General features: G+C 39.0%; 1 protein-coding gene and 1 pseudogene across 2 annotated transcripts in view; one reads left to right on the forward strand and one right to left on the reverse strand.

Annotated features, from left to right (window-relative positions):
* Dlc1 (DLC1 Rho GTPase activating protein) overlaps positions 1-22,525 on the forward strand; it is a 211,145-nt gene that overhangs the window by 128,317 nt on the left and 60,303 nt on the right. The window lies entirely within an intron of this gene.
* LOC105742446 lies at positions 14,744-15,096 on the reverse strand (annotated as a pseudogene).

Below are 22,525 nucleotides of genomic sequence, written 5' to 3' on the forward strand. Positions count from 1 at the left end.
GGAGAGGCTGAGAAAGGAGGATCACTGTGAGTCCAAGCTGTGTAGTGAGACCCTGTACCAAATAAATAAAAGATTAAAAAAAAATTTTTAAGATACTATTTTATGTTTTAGATGTAGCCCCTTACGAAAGAATAAGAAATAAGAAATGAAGAGCAATATAGTACAGCAGACATCAGCACTGGGACGTGAAGAGGTCCAACCAAGACAACTTCTGCTTGGATTCTTTTCAATAGCTTAGTTTCCTCAGGACCAAAAAAAAAAAAAAAAGCTTTGTTATGAAAAAACACACTGTAAAGAGAATAAGTAAATGATACTCAACAAATATCAGTTAAACAAGGTCAAAATTACTTGATCAAATAGTCTAGGAATAAATTATTTTGTCTTAAAGCATGGCTGAATGAAATGCCTAAAGTATGCTTTATACTTCCCAGTTAAAGTTACTTATGTCTAAAGCAATGCATGCAATTGATGCTATTTACAGGGCTATATAGATCCCATAAATACTTTAACTGGGACTCCTCCTGGAGTTAAGTCACTTGACCCAGTGGCAACCATTATTAGAAATCTGTTATTGTTGTTGGGTTTTTTTGTTTTAGTTTTCACTTTGTTGGATACATTTTTGCATTATGTAATGATCACATTCTTCATGGGGTACCTATATACATCACATCTGAATTATTTTTCCATCATCCTCCCCTCTTTTCTTCTCTCCCCACCCCCTCACTGTATGTCTCAGTCCACTTCCCTTTAGCAGAAGATATAATTATGTCCCTATGAGAAATTTATTTTTTAGCTGTCCTTGTAACTAACCACCGAGCAAAATTCATATGAGAAACTATGCTTTTTTTCAGGTTCCGTACTCTAATTTTAAATGTAATCAGTCATCTCACAAATAACCAAAAGTAGCAGCTTCTAGACCCCATAGATAAAACACCCAACTTTGCCCACTGAGCAGCCATTCATTGTTAACCCATAATCCTCAGAGAAATGAAAGTAAGGACCTCAACTACATGCAAGGGGAGCTGTGGTCCAGGTCACACACATAATATACATAATTAGGTGTAATCAGAGTCGCTTACTAAAGAGCCCCCAAATCCCTAATAAAAAGATTAAATTCCTTTACAACCTTTCAGAAAAACTCTTGACCAATTAGACCTAAGACTATAGGAAATGTTAACACAAAGAGGGGCTTTAGCAAGGCCCATGTTAGTTGGCTTTTGTACATCTTACCCCTTTGTAGCCATTTTCTGAATTATCTTCTTGCTGAGTGTTTATCCTAGAACGTACACAGATTTCTTCCACTAGAAAAGGTCCTTTGTTCATTTCTCCTGGCTGTGTACTTCAGGTCCCTTTGAGTCTTTTTCTGTGTTCATTCTCAATTCAATCCATTTTCTAGGTTGTGTTTCCTTTGAAAAGAGATGAACTAGAATATTTCTCCAGCTCTCGTTTTTCGTTTTCATCTCATCAAATGGAAGCAAGTTTGTGGCCCAGCAAGCCTGGTTACTTTTCTGCCAGTTGTGACAAATACAGCACTTCTCAAGGGTCCCAGACAGTAGCCAGTAGCCCCACCTGCATCCCAGCTTCTATAGACTTTTCCACCATAGCCGGACTTGGTATGAACTGGAGTGTCAAGATACATAACTAGAAGTGTGTTTGAGAAAAAAGTCTTGGCAATTTAAATAAATTGTCTTATTTAGCTGGTTTAAATGAGACAGTATAAAAAGCAAAGACATTAGACACAAGGACAGTAGTAGTATTCCTATAGAAAAGTGGTGAGGTTCCAAATTAAAGGACAGCCAACAACCCTTGTAAGTGCACCACAGAGATAGAATGTGCTCATTTAATAACTCACCAGCATTAGAGAAAGCCAACAGTATAAAAGGTTAAGTAGTTGGGAAAGAGTGGAGGATCCTGTGAACTTAGACAATGTCCGAACCACGAAGGAAATTCTGAAAAAAAGATGGTGGATTTTGTTGGAAATTTGGTTTTTGGTCATAAACCATACAGAACTAACAATCCCATTTTTTCCCAACCCTTCAGGGCTCCTTTCCCACTTTTATATTTGGCTTTGCCATGGTGGTATATATTAGTGACATGGATCCGGTTGTGCCAGTAGAGGGAGAGTTACCAATGGATCTGGATTAAACACATTTTCTGAGTTTGCCTTCCTGAATGCATCTCACCCCCTAAGTGGCATGCCCCAAGAGCCAATATACAGATGTGTGCCTAAGGAAATGCAGTCGTTCCCTCTCTTGTAGTCAACGCCATGAGATTGACTGGAAAGAATGTCCTTGCCACTCACCTGTGGGTGGCCACTTTCACCGCAGTGCGGGAATAAGTGCAGGGGCTACTGCTTTCATTGGGCCATCTGCTGCTTTCGCTGCCCTCTTCAGGAAAATGTAACTGAAGCAGCAGCTGTTGAAGGTTTTGGGGATCCCAGCCAAATCTTTCTCTCCCAGAAACCCAGGCCAAGCGGAACCCACCTTCACCATCAACAATGTCAGAGATGCCAACAGGGTGTGCACAGAATAACCACAAGCAGGATGTTGAAACTTTAGGACTGAAGCATTCTGTGACAAAATCAGAATATCTCTGGAAACACAGAAATATTGCTTCTCATCCCATGTGGCAATCAAATCCAATAACATAGAAAAAACACTAGCACATCACAAACAGGTTTATTACAGAAGTGCAAGCCTAGTTTAATACTAGAAAAACAAACTATAATTCATCACATTAACGTGATAAAATAAGATCATTTCAATACATTAAGAAATACATGATAAAATTCAGTCTCTACTCATTATAAGAACGCTCAACTCACAAACCATCAGCCACTCTTTTAGTACATCAAGCCCAAACCACTTCATATCTTTGTCCCCTTATTCCCTTTCTTAATTATTCCACCTGTCTTTCTTTCATCTACTTCTTTTCTTGACCAATGACTTAGAATCCCATTAAGACTGCAGTACAAATTAGGGTTCCTAAACCTACCAATCAAGAATAGAGAATGCCCAGTGAAATTTGAAATACATATAAACAATGAATTGTTTGTCTAAGTATATGGCAAATGTCATATAGAGCAGCAATGACGAACCTTTCAGGGATACCAAGCTTTCAGTGACAGCTGCAGCATGCATGCCATAGGTTTGCTAACACTGATATGGACCATAATTGTACTAAAAATGACTGGCTGTCTATGTGAAATGCAAATGTGGCTAAGCATCCTGCATTGTGTCTGGCAATCCTAGCAGGAAAGGGCACCAGCTGAAGACCAAACATAGAACCATCTACACCCATTCTGCAAGTTCCGTGCTCTGGTAACACTCTCCTCTACATGCACACCCACTAGTTATAGCAAAGCCCATCAGAAAGTGAAACATCCGGATTCACATTCTCTGCCTGTTCAGATTTAATTTCATGACTATCTCCATTGCATTTCCACTGATATAATTTCAGTCTATTCCCCTGAATCATCCAAGTGGGTAAATAATTTTAGTTGTATTCAACACAGTTAACAGTTTCTGAGAACAGCATATGCAGAAGTTCTGATAAAAAAATAAATTACAAAGGCATTTATGAAAATAGAGAGTTTTCAAAAATAATGACAAAACTAGAGAACAGCCTCCCCTGATGCTGAAGTAAGGCATGTCTTTGGCTATCTTTTGCTACCTCCAAGGGATAGTTTCTCAACCAAGTCCCAAACTGTGTCCCTACATTGACATGTTCATATCGATATGATCTGGCTGTGATCAGTGCCACAGGAACTTTCAAAAGTAACATCGGAAGGTGCTAGGAATCCACAGAAAGAGACCAAACACGTTGCTGAGCCCATCAGCCTTAATTGGATGAATATGATCCTGCTACATTGCCCTACGAGTGCTAGCTTGATCTTGCTAGCTCTCTCTCTCCACAAGCAGCTCCTGGTAGCGCTGCCACCTGAGCACAGAAGCAGCAAGCCCCTTTCCTCCTCTCCTTTCTACAGTCTCACCCACACAGTGCACCCATGCCCATCTCCTTCCCATGCCTTTGGGGATGAAGTAAACCCTCAAATGAGATTTGAAAAAGCCATTCCTCCACTTCGATGACTAGCAACTCTAGCACAAGAAATGTCTAACTCACTGCCAAAACAACTTCTTGGTCCTAGGTACTTTCTGGAGGAGTGTGGAGGCAGTACTGAAAACAACATGAATTATGTCCCTTTCTCCCAACTCTGATGGCTAATCATTCAATTCACCATTCGAACAAACTAGTACTAACTGAATGCAATCAAATAGGTTATAAAGCTGTGAATTACAAACTTTGATTGATTGCACTTTTTACTTACATTAAATAAGTATGGTGAGATGATATGGGGATGAATTCTCACCAGCTATGATCTGAGTAACACATATTTAGGTTGGAGACTACCCCCAAAGGCATCTTTCAGCCTGCCCATATATGTGTGCTGGGAGTAGGCCAGCCTTTCCGACTCCTCCTGGACACACTTGGGGACCACGCTGCTCAACTTTACAACTGAGTACAGTTACAGAGATCTGCCACTATGGTAACAACTGAACCATCTCACACTCAGTTTAAAACTACAGCATCTACCATGTAGGGACAATACACTCACTGTTTTTGCTTCACTGTTCTTCAAATTCAAGATTTATTCCAAGGACTCTGCCAGAGCCATATTCTTGCTTATGTTTTCCTGAAGTCCTTCTTAGGATGTTTCTGTTAAGTAGTAAAGCTGTTCCTATTATAGGTACTTCGATATTTGTTTATCAATAATGTCTGTATCTAGGCAACCACTCAGTAACTGGTTCCCAACTATCCAGTGATGGATTCTTTGTTTAAGACAGAAACTTTAGGAACTCCTTGCCATTAGATTATTCCCATACTCTTATCAAATATGTTGATTAAAATATGGTTACTGCTATAAGTATATAAGTATTGTTACATTTTGAAATTAATTTGTACCTTACTCATCACAAAGCCTCTACTGATTAATGACAGTGTGCATCTTTGGGTGGTGTGTTTTGTCCTTTCCATCTGTAAATATATACTATGCATACCGACATACGAATTTTTACAAGAATATCCAGTTAAGAAGCACCGTGCTCTTCTGTGTGTATGTTCAGTTGCATCCCTGAAGGTATGCCTACTAGAGAGAGTTCTCTCTACGGCATGTGAGACATTTTCATGAGTAACAGAAGCACATGGTCTGGTCATTCTCAAACCAGAAGAAGGAGAAGATGCAGGAGGGTGAGTTAGACTCAGAATTAGGACCATGATATTAGCTCTTTGAAAAAGTCCCCCAGGTGATACTGAAAGATTCCACCACCCTTTTATTCCATTCTGAATTTTTCTTAAAATCTTCGGCTTTACTGTTATTCTGGTTTTTATGCTAGTATTTTTAAATAAATATATTTATCCAGGTTTCAGTTTTGCTTCATGTCCACAATGGCCATATCTTTTGGGTGAGGAAAGAGATCAGAATGGAATAGGGGACAGAGTCGCTTCTTCTACAGGCCCTTCTTGTCCACTCCCACTCCTCAAATCCATCCTGACCACCACCTACGCCTTCGTGTCGGAGCTGCACACACACACTGAAGTCCACCAGCAATCACTACCTGCTCCCCTGTTCTCTCCCAGGAAAACCTCTCTTTGAAAAGACAGAGGGCATTAACTCTCTGGTTTGAAGCCAAATCACTTAATTTCATGCTGATGCCGTGCAGAAGGGGGAGTGAGGAAAGGAGTAATCTCCACAGCCTTCTCACCCCAAGTGAGGTGAGCGGGACACAGGACTGCCAGGTGTTCCAGCCAGAGGGGCAGCCTCCTTGAGCGCACATGGAGATGATGAAAAACACTTCATGGTTTTAAGTCAAGCTGAGACAGGTACTGGAATACTCTGAGTCAAACAACATTTGGTCCACTTGTCGGAGTCGTTCTTTATGACTCAAAAGTTTATGGCTTCAAGTTAGAGCTGCAGTGTTTGTGATCTCATATGCACCTCTATTGGTGTGCTTCTACCTTTTCCTTCTTCCATCCCTTTCCTTATTCCTTCTTGCCATTCACCCTGCAGACTCACACACCAAGAGGGAGCACATTCCAAGTAACAGTCACTAACGAAGCCAGCAGGGGCTCAGACACTGCCGGGATGTTGTCTGGGGAGACACTGGACGTGTGTGGGATCCATTCCACAGGACCTGTGCCAGCTCACCCAGGAAAGCTATTAGATGATGAGGAATGGGGGTGTGGGGAGGAAAGCCCCTGTCTGGGTCTATAATTGAGGCAATACACCCATGGGTTGCACAATAAATAAACAGAAGAGGGGGATGTTGAATGAAGAGATGCCTCAAGCAAGGGAGAGAGTTCTTAAGAAGACTTCATGTTGGGACACAGAGCAAGAAGAGCCAACTTGGTCCCTTTTCCATCCATTGAAAAACCCGAAAGCAAGAACGTGCAGGCCTCTTGCAGTCCTTCAAAGAAGAGCGCAACCTAGAGTCCTGGAAGAGACCCAGTCCCTAGCCTCTGGGGTGGCGACACCACTGTCTTAACAAGGGGGATTGTGTGAACTGCCTGCTTTGCTTCCTTGTTACATTTCACTTAGGAGCTTCTGCAGCTCAGCAGGAATGTGAACCCAGAGCTATGGGGAGTGGAGACATGAGAATTTTCTGCTTCCAATCTCTTACAGTTTCTTGGGCTCCTGCCACTGTGCTGGTATTTGATTTAGAGGCCCAAGAGGGAAATCAGTCCCACGTGGGTAGATAACAAAACACTCCACCTTGAAATCATGGAGTGGAATTCAAATCTCAAGCCAAAAATCCTATCTCTGCCTGTTTTGCTAATTACATAAATTTCCTTGGTAGATTCGCAGCTGTTTGTATGCACACAGAGTTGGTTCCCAGAGCAGAACTTCTCAACACAGGGCTTGGGGCACTTACGCCTGGTCTGTATCTCAGACTCAAGCCCTGTGGTCCTGGTCCTGTTGGATGTACTGAGCCCTGTGATCTAAAGCACTCCTTCACACCATGAAGCTAAACAGCTATCCTGTGACCCAGGGGTGTCAAAGAAAGACGAGGACATAAACAGGCAGAAAGAAATGCATGTGTGTGATGGGGATAATGTATTCTTTGTAAACAGTAACTCTAGTAATAAAGATCATTGTAACACTTTATGAAAAGTAAAGCAATATTGAGGCTTAAGGAAAATACCATATATATTTTTCCCTTTAAGACATTCCAGATTTCACCATGGGAAATATGACCCAACTTTGCAGGTATTTTTTCCCAAAAAAAATACTGTTAGACCTGAGGTGGAAGCATCAGGTATTGTGGGATGCATTTATTTTGTCTTTCCCAGAACCTCCCCAACACCATCTGACAATAACTTTCACCTTTGCTTTCACTGAGAATAGAGAAATAGGGGAAGGTATGGTTGAACAAATTGAATTTTTCCCCAATACACAAATTCATTTAGCATAATTATTTCTAAATTAAATCATAAACTAGTGACTCCATGAAGAGTTAATGTATTGTAAAAAAAAGTTTCTTTTGTTTATTATGTTTCTTTTAATAGAAAGATGAAAAGTTTAAATAAATGTGTCTTCCTTAAACAAAGACTGAACTTAACAAAAGTTAGATTCATAGTTACCTCCTCCTGAGGTGGAGGGTTAGAAGGGGACTCACAGACCTACTGTGGTGAAAAATATATAGGACTTTCACGTAACATACAGATGAACCAATAAAAATGTGACCTCTTGGTATCTATTTAAAAAAAAGATAATCTTGGACTTCTTTCAGTGAAATATTTGAAGGCTTTAAATTTTTAAACAAAGCCCAGCTGGATTTTATGCACAAGTTCCAAACCCTGAAACCTTCCCATGATATCTAGTTTCAAAGAATTCTACTACTGTAAACTGGTGAGTAAGCTACCCAATAAGAGGAGTTTTCTCTGTTAAAGCTTACTTTGTTGTAAAACATTACATATGATAAATTAAAATCAAGAGGAGAAATGTAGATTCTTCTGGTTGTAAAGGAATATAATTGTGATTCGAGCTGTAATAACAATTATGAAGTTTAAATTCCCATTCAGGATGTGGCAAGTATGCCAGAGAATCCCCAAGAATCTACATTCTGGCAGAGTGTACATATAGCCACACTGGTAGGATTTAAGTTCTGAAGTTCAGGATGGCGTCACTGAAGACCTCCCCCCACCCCGCCTGCCCACCTCTCCCTCCTGGTAATATATTCATTACTTTTGTGAAGGGACAGTGTGACCCTTCTGGGCTCAGTTTTCAAGGATTAAGCTCTGTTACTGTATTATTTGGAAGCCAGCAAATAGCTATGTGGTGGTTACCATGCTTTGTTATTTTTCAAATGCTGAATTACTTTTTTAATGCTAAACTACTCTTTTTATTTTTTCTTTCTTCATTCTTTCATCTACATTTTATTACTCTGCTTATTCCTACTGTTGCCTCCAGAGCTGCCTATTAGCAGGCTCTCTCTTGCAAAAAAACACATATGTTTCTGATGGTGAATTTGCTTCTCAGCTCAGGTCACTGTAAGGCTTAATTTCTCTTTCCACTTTTGTACTTTCTCTAACCCCACCTCTTCTAGCTCCCTGCAGGTTTTTTCTTTTTGATGCCAAAGTTTCCTTGAGTTCTGAACACTCAGAGCATCTCAGACCTGATCTTTTATACCAAAGAGGGGAAAGGAGAGTCTGGTCAGATAACAGGTTTTGATGTGTAAGTTATACAGCAACAAAGCAAGCATCTTGCCTTCCACCACTTTCCTAAGTTTTCAAGGTCAATGTGACATGCATGACAAGTTCCAAGGAGACTTCAGTAAATCAGACTCAAGGTTTTGTGTGAACAAAATCCACACAACTGTTTATACTTCCTATCTAGGAATCAGATTCCAGTCATTGCAGTTAATCCTAGCATTATAGTCTAAATTTCATACCTGGAAAAAAAAGTGCTCTTTCTCAAAGGCAATAGAAGGCAGCTAGCTATCCTTTCTGTCCTAAATGTATCCTCTGAAAATAGAAATGCCTCAGTGAGGTTTCCACTTTCAAAGAAGCAGAGTATCTGGTGGCCCTTGGGTCAGTCTCCAGACACTGGCTGGGTCCTACCTAGGGATGTTCTGAGCCAGCCTGTCGTCTCTGTCGCTGATTCTTTAGCTACAAACATTCTCTGTAGCCACTTCAGAAACAAAGACATCTGGACTCTTCATAACCTTTCCTACTAGAGTTTATAAATATCCTTCCCTTCTATCCAGCAACTGTGATAAAGGCGTGGGAGCAAGAAACAGGAAGTTGTGAATACACAGCTCCCCCGTAACTCAAGAGTCAGAATTACCAAGAGAAAAATATTCGATGAGCTTCTCTAAGGTTTTGGTGGGAAAGATGAGAAGCATTTTCCTCTGGGGCATCTCAAAGAGTAGAACAATGTAAGGCAAAGTTAGAGCTGCTGTGTAAAAGCATCTGGCCATCCAGTGCATGCTAACCTCATGACCTCATGATCAGTTGACACAGCAGGATGAAATTCAGGCCAAAACAAACCTGTGTCCTCAGTGTCCCTCACTATTCAGTGCATGACTGTACCTTGGATTGTGGGGGTGGGGGGTGGCTACAGCTGACAGTAGGAAGCTGTTTTGGGATGAAACTGGGGGAAAGATGGGAGGGTTGGTTCACAGTTAACAATATATTAATTGAAGGTAACTTTCTAATAGAAGAATAGTAGTACTATATTTCAGAGAGATCATTAGTCTTTAATACCATGACCGCATCTTTGCTAGAATGGGGCCCCTTGATGATTGAGCAACACAAGAGAAAAAGGACCATGTGTTCCTCAAATTTTAGGTCAATAAAGGCATAATGTTACATTCAGAACAAATGCAGAGAACATATTAAAAACATCCAAGACCTCACAACTCAGAATGACATAGACTTAGCCCCCAGTTCATTTATTTAAAAGTATCTCACTTGAAGACATTTCACATTATTTCATTAACAGGAAATAGTGAGGTTTCTCATTCCATGTTCTGGACTCTCCTTCCCACCAAAAGCTGTAGTGAGTATACCTACTTAACATTGCTCCCAGCATGCAGCTCTAGGTCCTTCTATTTCTCATGTCAATTATTAAATAACATCTTTATTAAGTTTTCATCCTTAAGTAATGTTTACCTGTATATTTCAGATTGAAAATAATTCCAAATTTGCAAGATTTTAGAGAAAGTCTTGATGGGGGCTTCCAAATTATAGATCAATAAAGTAAGAAATATGATTTATAATGTATGGGGGACTTATAGAACAAATATTAAAATGTTTAAAGTCTTATTTAAGTAAAAACATTTATCTTAATATTTTAACTCCTAAAATGTTGAAAATACCTATTTTGTGAACACATTTTTCTATAAAATACAGATTGATATCAGAGTTTTAGCCTAAAAATTTATAAAGTAAGGCACAGACTATTATATTCAAGATTCTAAGATTAAAATGTGATGACCATTCATATAAGTATTTTTCTTTTTGCATGATTTTTGGTGAATGGGATTTTGTCATGTGCTCACTGTTATGCTTTCAGTACATCTGAGAAATTCTTCAGTGCAAAGAGTAGGCTCCAGGTTGACTGTTCTCAGTGACAGAGAAACTGCCCCGAAGCACTTGCCTGTTCCCCCTTGGGGTACAGTGGCATGTTTAATGCATTCCCGTACCAGACCCAGTCTGGAGACTTCGGTTCCTCTGACGAGAAAGTGCAGGCCGTACTCGCATTACACAGGGATTCTAGAGGCTGCACCCGTGGGTTGGAATCTCAGTTTTGCTGTTTACTTGCTTCAGGACCTTAAGCAGGTTGTTTTGAAACTCTGCCTAAGCTTCTCAATTATAAAATGGGTCATTCATAATCACAAAATTATTTAGGGGACTAAACTATGGAACAGGTTGAAATACTCTGTAAGTGTGTGACATAGCTAACACTCAGCATGCCAAGGATCATTATCCTTGAAACAGACGATGCATATGGTCATGGACATTTCATTAGACTGACATCAATTAAGGACAAAACATCTGTCAATACCAGTCCTTCCCATGTTAATTATTTTGTACTTGTTGTGTATTCAAATCTTCTTCGTGTTTTTCTTTTGCATATTTTCAGGTCCACTTTCTTCAGGTATCTTCCTCAGATCCTAATGCATTCTGCAGGGACTCACGTTTTCCTTTTTATAATTGACCTTCCCACATGTTTCATCGTGATGTTCCCCGTTCCCCACAGTCCCTTGTTGCTGTGTCCTGACTACCCCACTCTGCCTGTAGACAACACACCTAACCGAGGATCTTGACGACAGCCTGTCCCTGACAGACTATAGAAAGTTGTTGCATGTCTTTAAAATAATTGGAACTCTGTATTACTTGGACAGATTCATGCATTTTTAAGGCTGCTAACTTTTCTTCAGTGAGGAAACATTCTCTGTTGAAATGTTTTGGATGTAAATTCCAAGTTTGTAGAAAATGTCTGAAGTAATCAGATCCTTCAATAACATTTTATGCTTGAACCCTTTATCTAGGTTTTTGTTTCACGCACATTAAACTATTGCTGAAAAGCATGGGTCCTTTAAAGTTCAGGGGGAAAGTGTTTATAAAGATCCAAGATCCAGTTAAAGACAAAGCTATAGCCAGAGGCTTGGTTTCCTGAGAAAGGAGTCCACACTAATCTGTCATGCTTCTGTCTAAGAGGATATTAAAACCATCTCAGGCTCCTGTGCTTACAGCCAGTCGTGTGTCTCACAATCCCTGTCTGTGCCTGTGAGTCACAGGATCAGGGCTGCACACCATGGCTCCTCCACAACTCCTTGTTAAGTGCAACAGAAGGGACAATTGAGAGTAGCAGCAATCAAGGAAAAAAGAGAGACAATGAAACCCTTATTATTGGTTACCATCCTCCCAACCCCTGTTTCATGTAATCAGGAGAAAAAAAATACATCTTTAAAGGAACGATCAAGCCCATACAGTTCTCAGCTTCTGCCAACTCTCTTGGTTATGACTCCTCCAATGGATTTTAAGGGAAAACAGTCAGCAAATGTTTACCTAATGAAAAGAAACTTGTTAAAAATAGGTCGTTGTAGAAAGCTATATCAAAGAAGTCCCAGCTACTCATGAGGCTAAGGAAGGAGAATCACTGAAGCCCACCAGTTCAAGACCAGCCTAAACAAAACAGTGAGATCCCCATCTCTTTTTAAAAAAAGTTTTTTAAATAGATACATTTAATATGAAAATGCATCAACCCTCCCCTGGTCCAATGTATAATTTTCTATTTCTTTGAAGCCACCTTCAGCAATTGAGGAAATACATGCTTACACACACACACACACACACACACACACACACACACACACTTACACTTACACATCCACATCACAAAAGATATTCAAGTGGTGTTGTTTTTGTGGTCAATAAAACATCTTCAGAAAAAAAAAATGGTTGAGCTGGGGAGATAACTCAGTAGAATAAGCACTTCCCTGGCAAGTGCAAGGGCCTGAGTTTAATACCCGGTCCCACCAAAAGAAAAAAATGAAAATAAAATAAAATGGTTGCTATAACAGTGACCAGGAGTTAACAGGTCTTAGGAAGGGCCAATTTAAGCCTCATGAAGAGGCTAAATTTTTAACAAAAACAATGCGGTCATCATCAGCAGAAGGAAGTCTCAGATTTTGAGACTAATTTGGTGAGTCTTCCCAAATCTCATGCAAACAAAAGACCTTGATACCCCAGAGATTGCTCATGAAGTCTTTCATCTCCAAATCACCTGTCTTATGCAGTCCTAGTCCATGCAGACTGATTCTTGATTCTAACTCATTCTTTCCTATGGACAGGGGTTCTTCCAGCTGGTGGTAAGGCTGGAGTAGTGCACATGATCTCTTTGACTTTCTGCAGTTGGGAGAGAAAGTAATTAACTATAAAAGAGAGCTTGGGAAATGTTCATCTTGCCCATGCTTGACCAGAAAGAATAACAGTGCCTGTGTGTCGTGGTGGAGCTGAGAGGCACTAGTGCAGATTAGGTAGCCTGTAGTCAGAAGGTGCTGAAGAGAGGATGGATATTAGTTCTGAATGTCCAGCCGAGGAGCAGGGAATTTCTTCCATAGAGAATCAAAAAGCAGGAAAAGAAATCAAGTCAGATTTTTCATTTCTGTGAATGCAAGAGACTGTTTCATAGCCAGTTCTGGGAATAGGAAATGAAGGGACAGATGATCCTCCAACTGGTGGGAAAGAGTAGGATTCATCTGTGGCATGAACAGGGGGCTAGGCAAAAGCTATTAGCATCCTCTCACTGATCAACTAGGCGTTTGCATTCAAGGGAATGCTTGAAAAGAAGCGAGAGCACAGGGTGTAGAAACTCCAGGTGAAGCCCTTAGAAGAAAGCCTTAAGGCTTAAATTACTAAGGAAGATGTACCAGCAGGTCTGGGTCCCATTTATGTGGCACACACATAGATCCTATTCTCCCTGCAGGCCCTGCTTAGCTGTTAGCGACTAAAATCCAAAATTGTTTGGCCTGTTGCCTGAGAGTCGCAGCATGTGGGTAAGCAGAACACCTTCCGACCTTAGCCCCACTTGCACGGGAGCTGCCCCATCACACACTTAGTTCTCGGCTCAGGGCTCGTGGCCGTGCATGACTGCAGGATGTGCAGATTAGCAGGCCTGACATCAGCTGAAGGACCCGGAAATCACTGTGAAAGAATTTCCTGTTAAGATTCTAAAATTTGAGATTAATGATTGAAAAACATTAAAAGTGCCTGATGTAGACTAATTTGGGTCCTAAGACTGTGAGTACAAAGAAGCACTAAATTAATTTTGAAAGAGGGAAAAAGAAATCCACAGTAATTTCGGGAAGCTGGTGAAGGCTCCATTTGTCATGCTTCAGTTTTCTGCTGGAGAAATATGTAGGTCAGAGTTTTGGGTTGGATCCCTCACTTCCCCAGGAGACCACAATTGTGTTAAGAAACTATGTTCCAATGAAGCATCTAAGTGATATAACTGGTGTGTCCAACTTGTGTTCTGGCTTCATGAAGAAAAAGTGAATTGAACTTTACTTCTTAGATACCAGGATGCAAACCACTATGCCAGGCAAATAAATAAATAGTGAAGAAAAAAATGTAAATTGTGAACTCATTCATTATTTACAACACTCTTGGGGGGTACTGATAGAAGATTTTGTCTTCATTTTGCTCAAATTTTGATTAATTATCCCAGAGAAGTTTAAAATGTATACACATTAATCAGCACTCCTTTATTCTTTCTGAATTCCAAGCAGCTTTCAAAGTATTATTTAGAAGCAGTGCAATATCAAGGCCCAGTTAAGTCATAAGTAGCCAGGAATATCTTGTAATGAATGAGTTCACAATTTACATTATTTACTGTAATATGTAAATATTACAGTGCTGTGTAAAAAGTCATAGCATGTAAGTCATGAGGCGTAATAATACACCTGCTAATTCATCAAACAAAATAGAATACTAGTTTTCTTAGTAAAGCTACCCTGGTGCTGTTACCCCTGATTCATTGTGTCTCTGTTCACAGAAAATCACAATCTTTGATGTTGCACTCTGTTATGGCTTGTGTCTAGTTGTTCCCCTAAAGCCTCCTGCAGTCTGGGGTGGCTTTTGAAGTTTGTGATTGATTTTTTGTTTTGTTTTGTTTCAGTTGTACTTTATTTCTTCAGTAGGCTATATTTTAATGGATACACAGCACTTTGACTTGGCATCAATTATGATTTCATTTAGAAATAATTTAGCTGTATCATATCAGCTGGCATGATTCCTGATCTCTCCACTCCTTGGGGGTGACTCTGCCAACAGGGGAAAGGTTCCATTCTATTCCAGTCTGTGTTGCTGTGTAGGTCCATGCAGCAGTACAGAATGTGGCTCCACCAACTAATATAGCATTACCATATTTGTCATGGAAATCAGGTGTACATTTCTGGTGGCTCCGCTTTGTCACCATTTGTTGAATGCTTCGCACTGGAAAACGACCTAATGCATTTTTGGCCAAGGGAAACATCGTGGAGTTGAAGTTGAAACTGTAGTTACTGCAGCTGCCGGCTCGGTACAAATTACTTTCAGATACCCTTGAAAGAGCCTTGTGATTGATCCTTGATCCAATACTGGGGTTATGGGTGTGAGTGTCCTGGGGCAGATCCTCTGCATCACAGTGTAAGGATGGAAGAGGAGTAGCTAGCTGCCTGAGCCGCTGCCACTCCCTTTGCTCTCTGCTGTTTGCTGCCACCACAAATGGTTGCTCTCTGCTGTGTGCCAGTCTGCCCTGGAGCCAGCTGAGCGTGGACTGAAACCTCCAGTAACTGTGAGTTCAATAAACCCTTCCTTCCTTCATTTTGGGTGCCTGATATTTGTCCCAACAATGAGAGAAGAGTGACCAAGACAAATTACTGCTCCTTTTTTGTTGCATTAATTTCTCATCTTGTGCATAGGGCACCTCATGGCTTTTCAGGACTTGGTCCGTAGTAAGCTAGCGCCAACGCAGAAACATCACGGCAGAAGCAAACAGCAAAGCAATGCTGCTCAGTTCTTCTTGGCTGGAAAGCAGAGCAGGGGAACAGTGCCAGGGCAGAGGGGACCAGGAACCAGGTGCACTGCTGAAGGTCCTCGTGACCTGCCCAGAAGCACCCAGGAGGATGTTGTACTGATCTGGTAGGCATCTCCTGAGACATTCAAGTCTTCCATCAGGTTTAATTGTGACATCATGTAAGCACTTTACTTTTACTTTTTAAAAAAAAAATTAATTATTTATTTGTGTGTGTGTATGTGTGTGTGTGGCCAGCTCAGCCCACCAGGGGGTGCGGCTGGCTGGCATGTGGTGCTGGGGGATTGAACTGCGGTCCCTGTGCTTTGCTAAGCTTGTTCTAAGTAGGTGCTTTAGACCACTGAGCCATCTCACCAGCCCCGACTTTTATTTTTGATGTGTCATTCATGTCATTGCTTATAGCTCACTTTCTCTGCTGCAGAGTGTTCCATTCTTAAACATACTGTTTTCAAGATCTGTTCTGCAGTTGATGGGTACTTGGATTATTTCCAGTTTTTCCCAACATAATGTCCTGTACATGATATTGAGTTTTCTGGCTATACATATGCAAGAGTTTACAGTGAGGGTATATCTCAGAGCAGAATTACTGGGTCATGGCACTGTCAGTATTTAGCTTTAAAATGAATATGAACTTGTTTATCTGAGCAATTGAACCAAAATAAAATTCAAACTAAAATAAAAATGATAAAAATTTTCAAGAGCTTGGTATTTTTAATATTAAGTTTAGTATACATAAAATAATAACAAATTATGGTCTCAACTTGCATTCTTATGATTACTGAGTTTGAACACTTGACATGTTTACTCACCATTTTTTCCATGCCAGTTCATATTTTTCTCTAATTTTATGATATTAATTTTTGTTATTTTACTTATGAATTATTTAATTTTCTATTCTTAGAGGTTACTTTTTCTAACCTGGGTACTTAATTGGTTTTTAGCATTTCTTCTTTACTAATATAAACAACAAAGCCTACATATCTCATCAAATACTGCCTTCCACTATAATTCACAAGCTTTAAAATACAGGTTTTCATTTGTCTCCCATATGTTATTTTCTTCACTAGGCTCTCTCCTATAATCATGAGATATTTGGCGGTGCTTAAAATTATAAATACAAGCATTTATTACCTGTATTTCTTCTATTGGCCTCTAAGTTTATTACATTTTAGTCAGAGAATGTGAATGTCTTAGTTATCTATTTCTGTATAACAAACTGCCTCAAGACAATGGCTTAAAACAATAATAATCACTTACTTGCTTATGAGTCTGAGTATTAACTGGACACAGCTGGTCAGTTCTTCCTCAGTCTGTATAGGTCAGTGTTCTCCAGAGAAGTAGAACTAGTAGGATAGCTAGCCTACATCCAAAGACCTTGGCACTAGGGAAGTCAGTGGTAGATCTCTCTGTGCTAGGATGAAGGTTTGAGAGTCTGACACTTGTTGGTAAATCCTAGCATGGCAAGGGTAGAAAAGCTGAAGTTCTGATGTGAAACTTCAGGGAGCAGAAGAGAGATGTTCTTGCTCCAGGAGAGAGAACAGTTTCTCTTTTCTCAACTGATGGAGGGTGCCTGCTCTCACTGATGAGGTGACTCTTCCTTGCTCAGTCCATTGATTTAGATATCAAGTCTTGCAGAAGCAGTTGATAGACATACCTGGAAAGAATGCTTTACCAGCTCTCAGGCCAACACTTAACCCAGTCCAGTGAATACCTAACTTACCCATCATAGGTCTCAATGGTAGTTGAGTCAGGTGATGGCTTGGGTGAGGGTGTCTCAAAGTCTCTGTATTCACATGTGTTTGAACTGAAAAAGTCTCAGAGAACTGTGTGTTGAAGGGGATGGGACTCCTCTCTGAGTCCTTTCCATTTGGTCCTTCAAAATCAGAGCTTTAGGGTAGCCAAACTTACATGGCAGCTGAAGCCTCCAGAGTGATTATAGCAAGAAAACTCACTAAAACTATATGGCCTAGCTTACCTCCTAAGTAAAGCAGGATCATTGTGCTGCATTGTATTTATTAAACATCATGAAGGACCATCTGGGTTCAGAAGGAGAGGACAGAAGTCCATCTATTGATGAGAAGATTGCCAAAGATCCAAAGATTTTGCAGAAATGTTTTAAAATCATCACAGTTTCTACAATATTTGCTTTGTTGCTTAATATATCATCAGTGCTTTTTCATTTTCTCTTAATATTGCATCATTAAGGATGGAGTACAGCTATACCCATGTGATCATTAAAATTTTTGTTTGACTTTGTCTGTTCAAGCTATCCAGAATTGTGAAGAGCCTATTGAAATCTCCCACCAGTGTGATATTTGTCCACTTCTCTCTCTAATTCTGCTAAGTTTTGGTTTGAAATTTTGAAGTTATTTTATTATGGGCACACAGATTTAATAGTTTCATTTTCTTATTAAATAAACTTCGTATGATTTGTAGTAATTCTCTTCATCACTTACAGCCCTTTGTGAATTATTCTTTCATTTTGGGTATCTATAGTTATTCTAATTTTCTCATGCTTAGTATATTTGCTTCTTTTATATTCAGCCTTTCATACCATAATATTTTCATATAGCTTAAGTAAACAAAATATAGCTAGGCTCTTATTTTTATTGGTGATTCAGACATCTGGAGAACTCAGTTGTCAAGTTTAGTGAGCTTTCTTAATATTGTGGTATGTTTATTGCCATTTATATCCTCACTTTATAAGCCCATCAAAGTGATGATAACAATATGAAATAATTGTTTGTTCAGCACAGCACATCTGTGTCAGAGTGGTTCAGTCTACTCCTGTCTCTCCTGAGAAGTCCTCAAATATTAGTCTTTTATACCTCATGACTTAATTTTTTTAGCTGAGTGCTATGATGCAGCTACTCTTCAGATGGGACAGTCTCAGGTTCCAGACCAACCTGGGCAACTTGGTGAGATCCTAATTGGAATAAAAAGAAAATAATTGGAAAAAAAAAAAAGAAAATAATTGGGCGATGTAGCTCAGTGGTAGAGTATTTGACTACCATGTTCTCAGCTCAGTCCCCAGTGTAATTGGCTCCTCTGCAATACCCTAAAATACAACTGCATCACACTTGGAGATGTCGCACAGCTTTCTCCTCTTTTTGACCATTAGAGCAAGTTCACAACCTGGAGCTGTGTACCAGTTTCCAGAAACAACACAGTAGTGGGGCCGGGGAGATGGCTTGGTGGAATAAGCACTTCCCTGGCAAGCGCAAGGACCTGAGTTCAATCCCCGGTTCTACCAAAAAATAAAAATAAAAATAAAATAAAATAGCAAAAGGTCTTAGGGGTCGGGGAGATAGCTCAGTAGAATTAGCGCTTGCCTGGCAAGTGCAAGGGCCTGAGTTCAATCTACAAAAAAAAAAAAGAAAAGAAAAGAAAAGAAAAGAAACAACACAGTAGTGATCAACTTGCTGTAGCTAACAGCTAAGAAAGGGGACATTTATTATTTTTCAAGCAATTGTCCTGCAGTATCTTTATTTCAAGACTAATCCACTATTGGAAAAAAAAAGAATAACTTATTATAGTTCACATGAACATAAACCATCTTCTTGGAGCAAACAAAATTATAATGAAAGATTTTATTTCACAGTAACAATTAGATCTTGATTATAAAAGTCAGAGTTTGGGGGCAACTATCTAGACTGTTCTTGTCAGTAAGATGGTAAACAACAAAACTGAAAATGTTTCTTTACCTATAAGGAAAGTGAATAAAATGGGCCATCTTAGCATTATGCTTAGTTCTTTAAAAACTTGCAAATATTCTATGATTTATTAATTAGTAGGAATATACACCACACATAAACATACATTTCACTTATGGAAAAATTAAAAGTCAGAAAGTTTCTCAAAAACTTAGTACCCTATGTCTTCAATTTATACTTTGATTCTGACTTTTAGCCATAAGCTCTGGTGGGCATACCTGTACGACACTAGGGGAAATACAAAAACAAATAAAACAGCTAGAAGTGGTTCTTGAGGACAAAATACAACATGCAATTAAAAATAAAGCAAAAAGTCCCAGGCATGAAAAACAAAAAGTCCGAGGCATTAAATGACCTTATGTTGTAATTTGATTTTGTGTCTTAAGAGTTTCTAGTTTCAAACTATGCAGACAAAACTACCTAAGTAAAGTCTGAGTTAAGGAAAAGAGAACTAAAAATCTTTGAATGTTTTAGAAAGACTGTTAATTTTTAAAAATCTTAATAAACTTAAAAATATTTTTATGATAAGTGACAAATCGTGAATTTGTACATAACACTTATAAGTGAGTAAGGAAAGATTTACATCAAAAAGCTATAGGATTAAGTAGCTATTAAACCTATATATTAGGATTGTCTGAGCTAGGACCAGTGAGACAGCTTAGCAGAGTAAAGCACCTTCTTAGGCAAGCACAGGGACCACAGTATTCTCCCTGGTAGCACATGCCATACCAGCCCCGCCCCCAGAGTGGGCTGAGCCAGTCACAAGAACAACAACAACGACAACAAAAAAAAAATTGTATAAGCTAGGCAGAAAAGCTTAAATGTTTTGTGATTCCACTTATGTAAGTTAACTAGAATAGTCAAATTTCTAAAGGCTAAGAGTAGAAGGGGCTGTTGTTACAAGGGGTTGTTGTAAGCGAATAAGGAGCTATTAAGATGCAGACCTTCATTTGGGACGATGAAGACATTATGGAGATGGGTAGTCGTAGACACCACACGACCATGTGCTTGTGCTGAATGCTAACGAGCATCTCACTTAAACATGGTACATTTTATGTTATATTTTGCCATAAAATGTTCAACCAGTTTGATAATCAAACAAATGTAAGCAGTTAGGTATGGTAGCCCTGATACGCCATGCCTGTAATCCTAGAACTTGGAAGGCTGAAGCAGAAGGATTGCCAAGAGTTCAAGGCCAGCCTCATCTTCGTAGTGAGTTCAAGGTCAGCCTGAATTGCATTGTGCAACTCTGTCTCAAAAAATAAAATTATCATCAAATGTAAACAATGTTGAATTGCGGTATTTTTGCTTATCAAGTTAGCAACACAAATTGAAATTATATTGCTTGCAATAATGATGTTAAGGGAGATGAGCAACTTAAAACTGTGGTGAAAAATGTAAAGTATAAACTTTCAGATAGACAGATATATGTGTAGATAGATGTGTCTTTTGACCTTTCAATTCAAAGTAAGTGAACTTGACTAAGGAAATTATCATTCTTGCTCCTTAAAAATGTGGATTATGTAAGAATGGTTATAAAAGAAACAAATGGTGAATTAATAGAAGTTCAGCATTGTTTAATGAATTAATGGTGTGTCTGGTGGATGAATATAATACAACTATAATAATATTCATTAACTATGTTAAGTAAAATCAACTATGGCATTATATATAATATAATTTCAATTTTGTGTGCCTGGGAGGCTAGACATGGAAATGTAATATATCATTCATGATTTCTGCTGGTCAACTTAGGAGGTTCTTTTTTCTTTATATTTTTCCATATTTTCCAAATTATTTTTTACAAATTATTTTAAATCATAAAATTTGAATACTAGAAAAACAAAAATTAATCATTTTTAGGTCTTACAAAACAACATTGTCTATTTTCCCCTACCTATAATGCTGTGCTTCCAGCTCAGAAAGAGCTACTAAACCGAGGGATAGCAGCAGAAGAGCTGGCCTTTAAATTGGTTAATTAAGTGGGAAAGTGACCTAATTGCTTTTGTGGAATCAAAAATAATCAAAACTTTTGACTTTACACTTGCTGTGGGGTCACTCAAAGCCACATAAAAGAAGCAGAGTTGTCACTGGAAACTAGAAATACAGCTGCGTGGGGGCTTGGGGTGCTACACTCCTGGATTCACTGGCTTTCCTGCCATGTTTAGCAGTGAAGGCTTGGGCTACCACACAGCTCAGCTTTTAGATGAACTAGACTTTAAAAGGAAATTTTACCGTAAATATTTTAAACATCCTTATGAGAATTCAGTGTATCCAAACTCTTCTTTTGACCCTAGGACAGAACCCAGTCTGTCCCTACTTTTTGCCTCATAGCTGTCTCCTCCCACCGCAGCCTCAGGCCCTTTGCCTTTTCCTTTCACATTTCACAAGCCTTTTCTAGGGTTTAGTGGGTATCCATTGAATGGAAGTAAGGTAGGAGGATCCTTTATGCTTGGAGTTTAAGTGATTAACCAGAAAGTAGGTGCTTGTTGTATTTGTTGTACAGTCTCTGCTCCTTATTAAAAATATTTCTGGGAGTTTAAATTTACCTTCCACATATTTTAAACTAAAATATTCAAATGTTGTAGTCAAAAAGGTCTAACTGAACAAGGAAGCTACTTCAGGTAAAATTAAAAGAGGATGCATTTATTTCACTGTGTACCCTTCCTTCTTTTCTTTTCTTTTCATTTTCTTTCTTTCTTTCTTTCTTTCTTTCTTTCTTTCTTTCTTTCTTTCTTTCCTTTTCTTTTCTTTTTTTCTCTATCTTACACCTCAAGCAACTGGGTACTTAAAAGCTTTCAAAAAGGCTGAATCCCAGTTAGAATAAAAAGTGGGGAGAACCTATACAAGAGTCACTGTAGTTAGAAATAAATGCATGCTCTAAGCACATTTATGCAATCTCAAATTTGATTATTGTTCTTAATTAAATACTGTTTAACAATATTTTTAAAACTTTTTCTTTGTCATTACAAATCAAAATAATTTTCCCAGTAATTTCACAGTGTTCCATTAAACACAAATTATATTACTTGTGTTCCAAGTGCAGCAGAATCTTTAGTTCCTAGGGGAAAGAATTAAACTTTCAGAGATTGCTTGACCTCTATCTCTAGAGCAGAGGTTTGAACTAATTCTTTGGGGCTAAATTAAGCTCAAAATTGAAAATCAATAGGGTTAGACTTTTTTGAAAGATTAGTTACCAACATATAAAAGTAGGAGACTGGATTTTTTTTTT

Source organism: Octodon degus, unplaced genomic scaffold, assembly GCF_000260255.1.
Source record: "Octodon degus isolate 3935 unplaced genomic scaffold, OctDeg1.0 scaffold00053, whole genome shotgun sequence".
Classification (NCBI taxonomy): Eukaryota; Metazoa; Chordata; class Mammalia; order Rodentia; family Octodontidae; genus Octodon; species Octodon degus.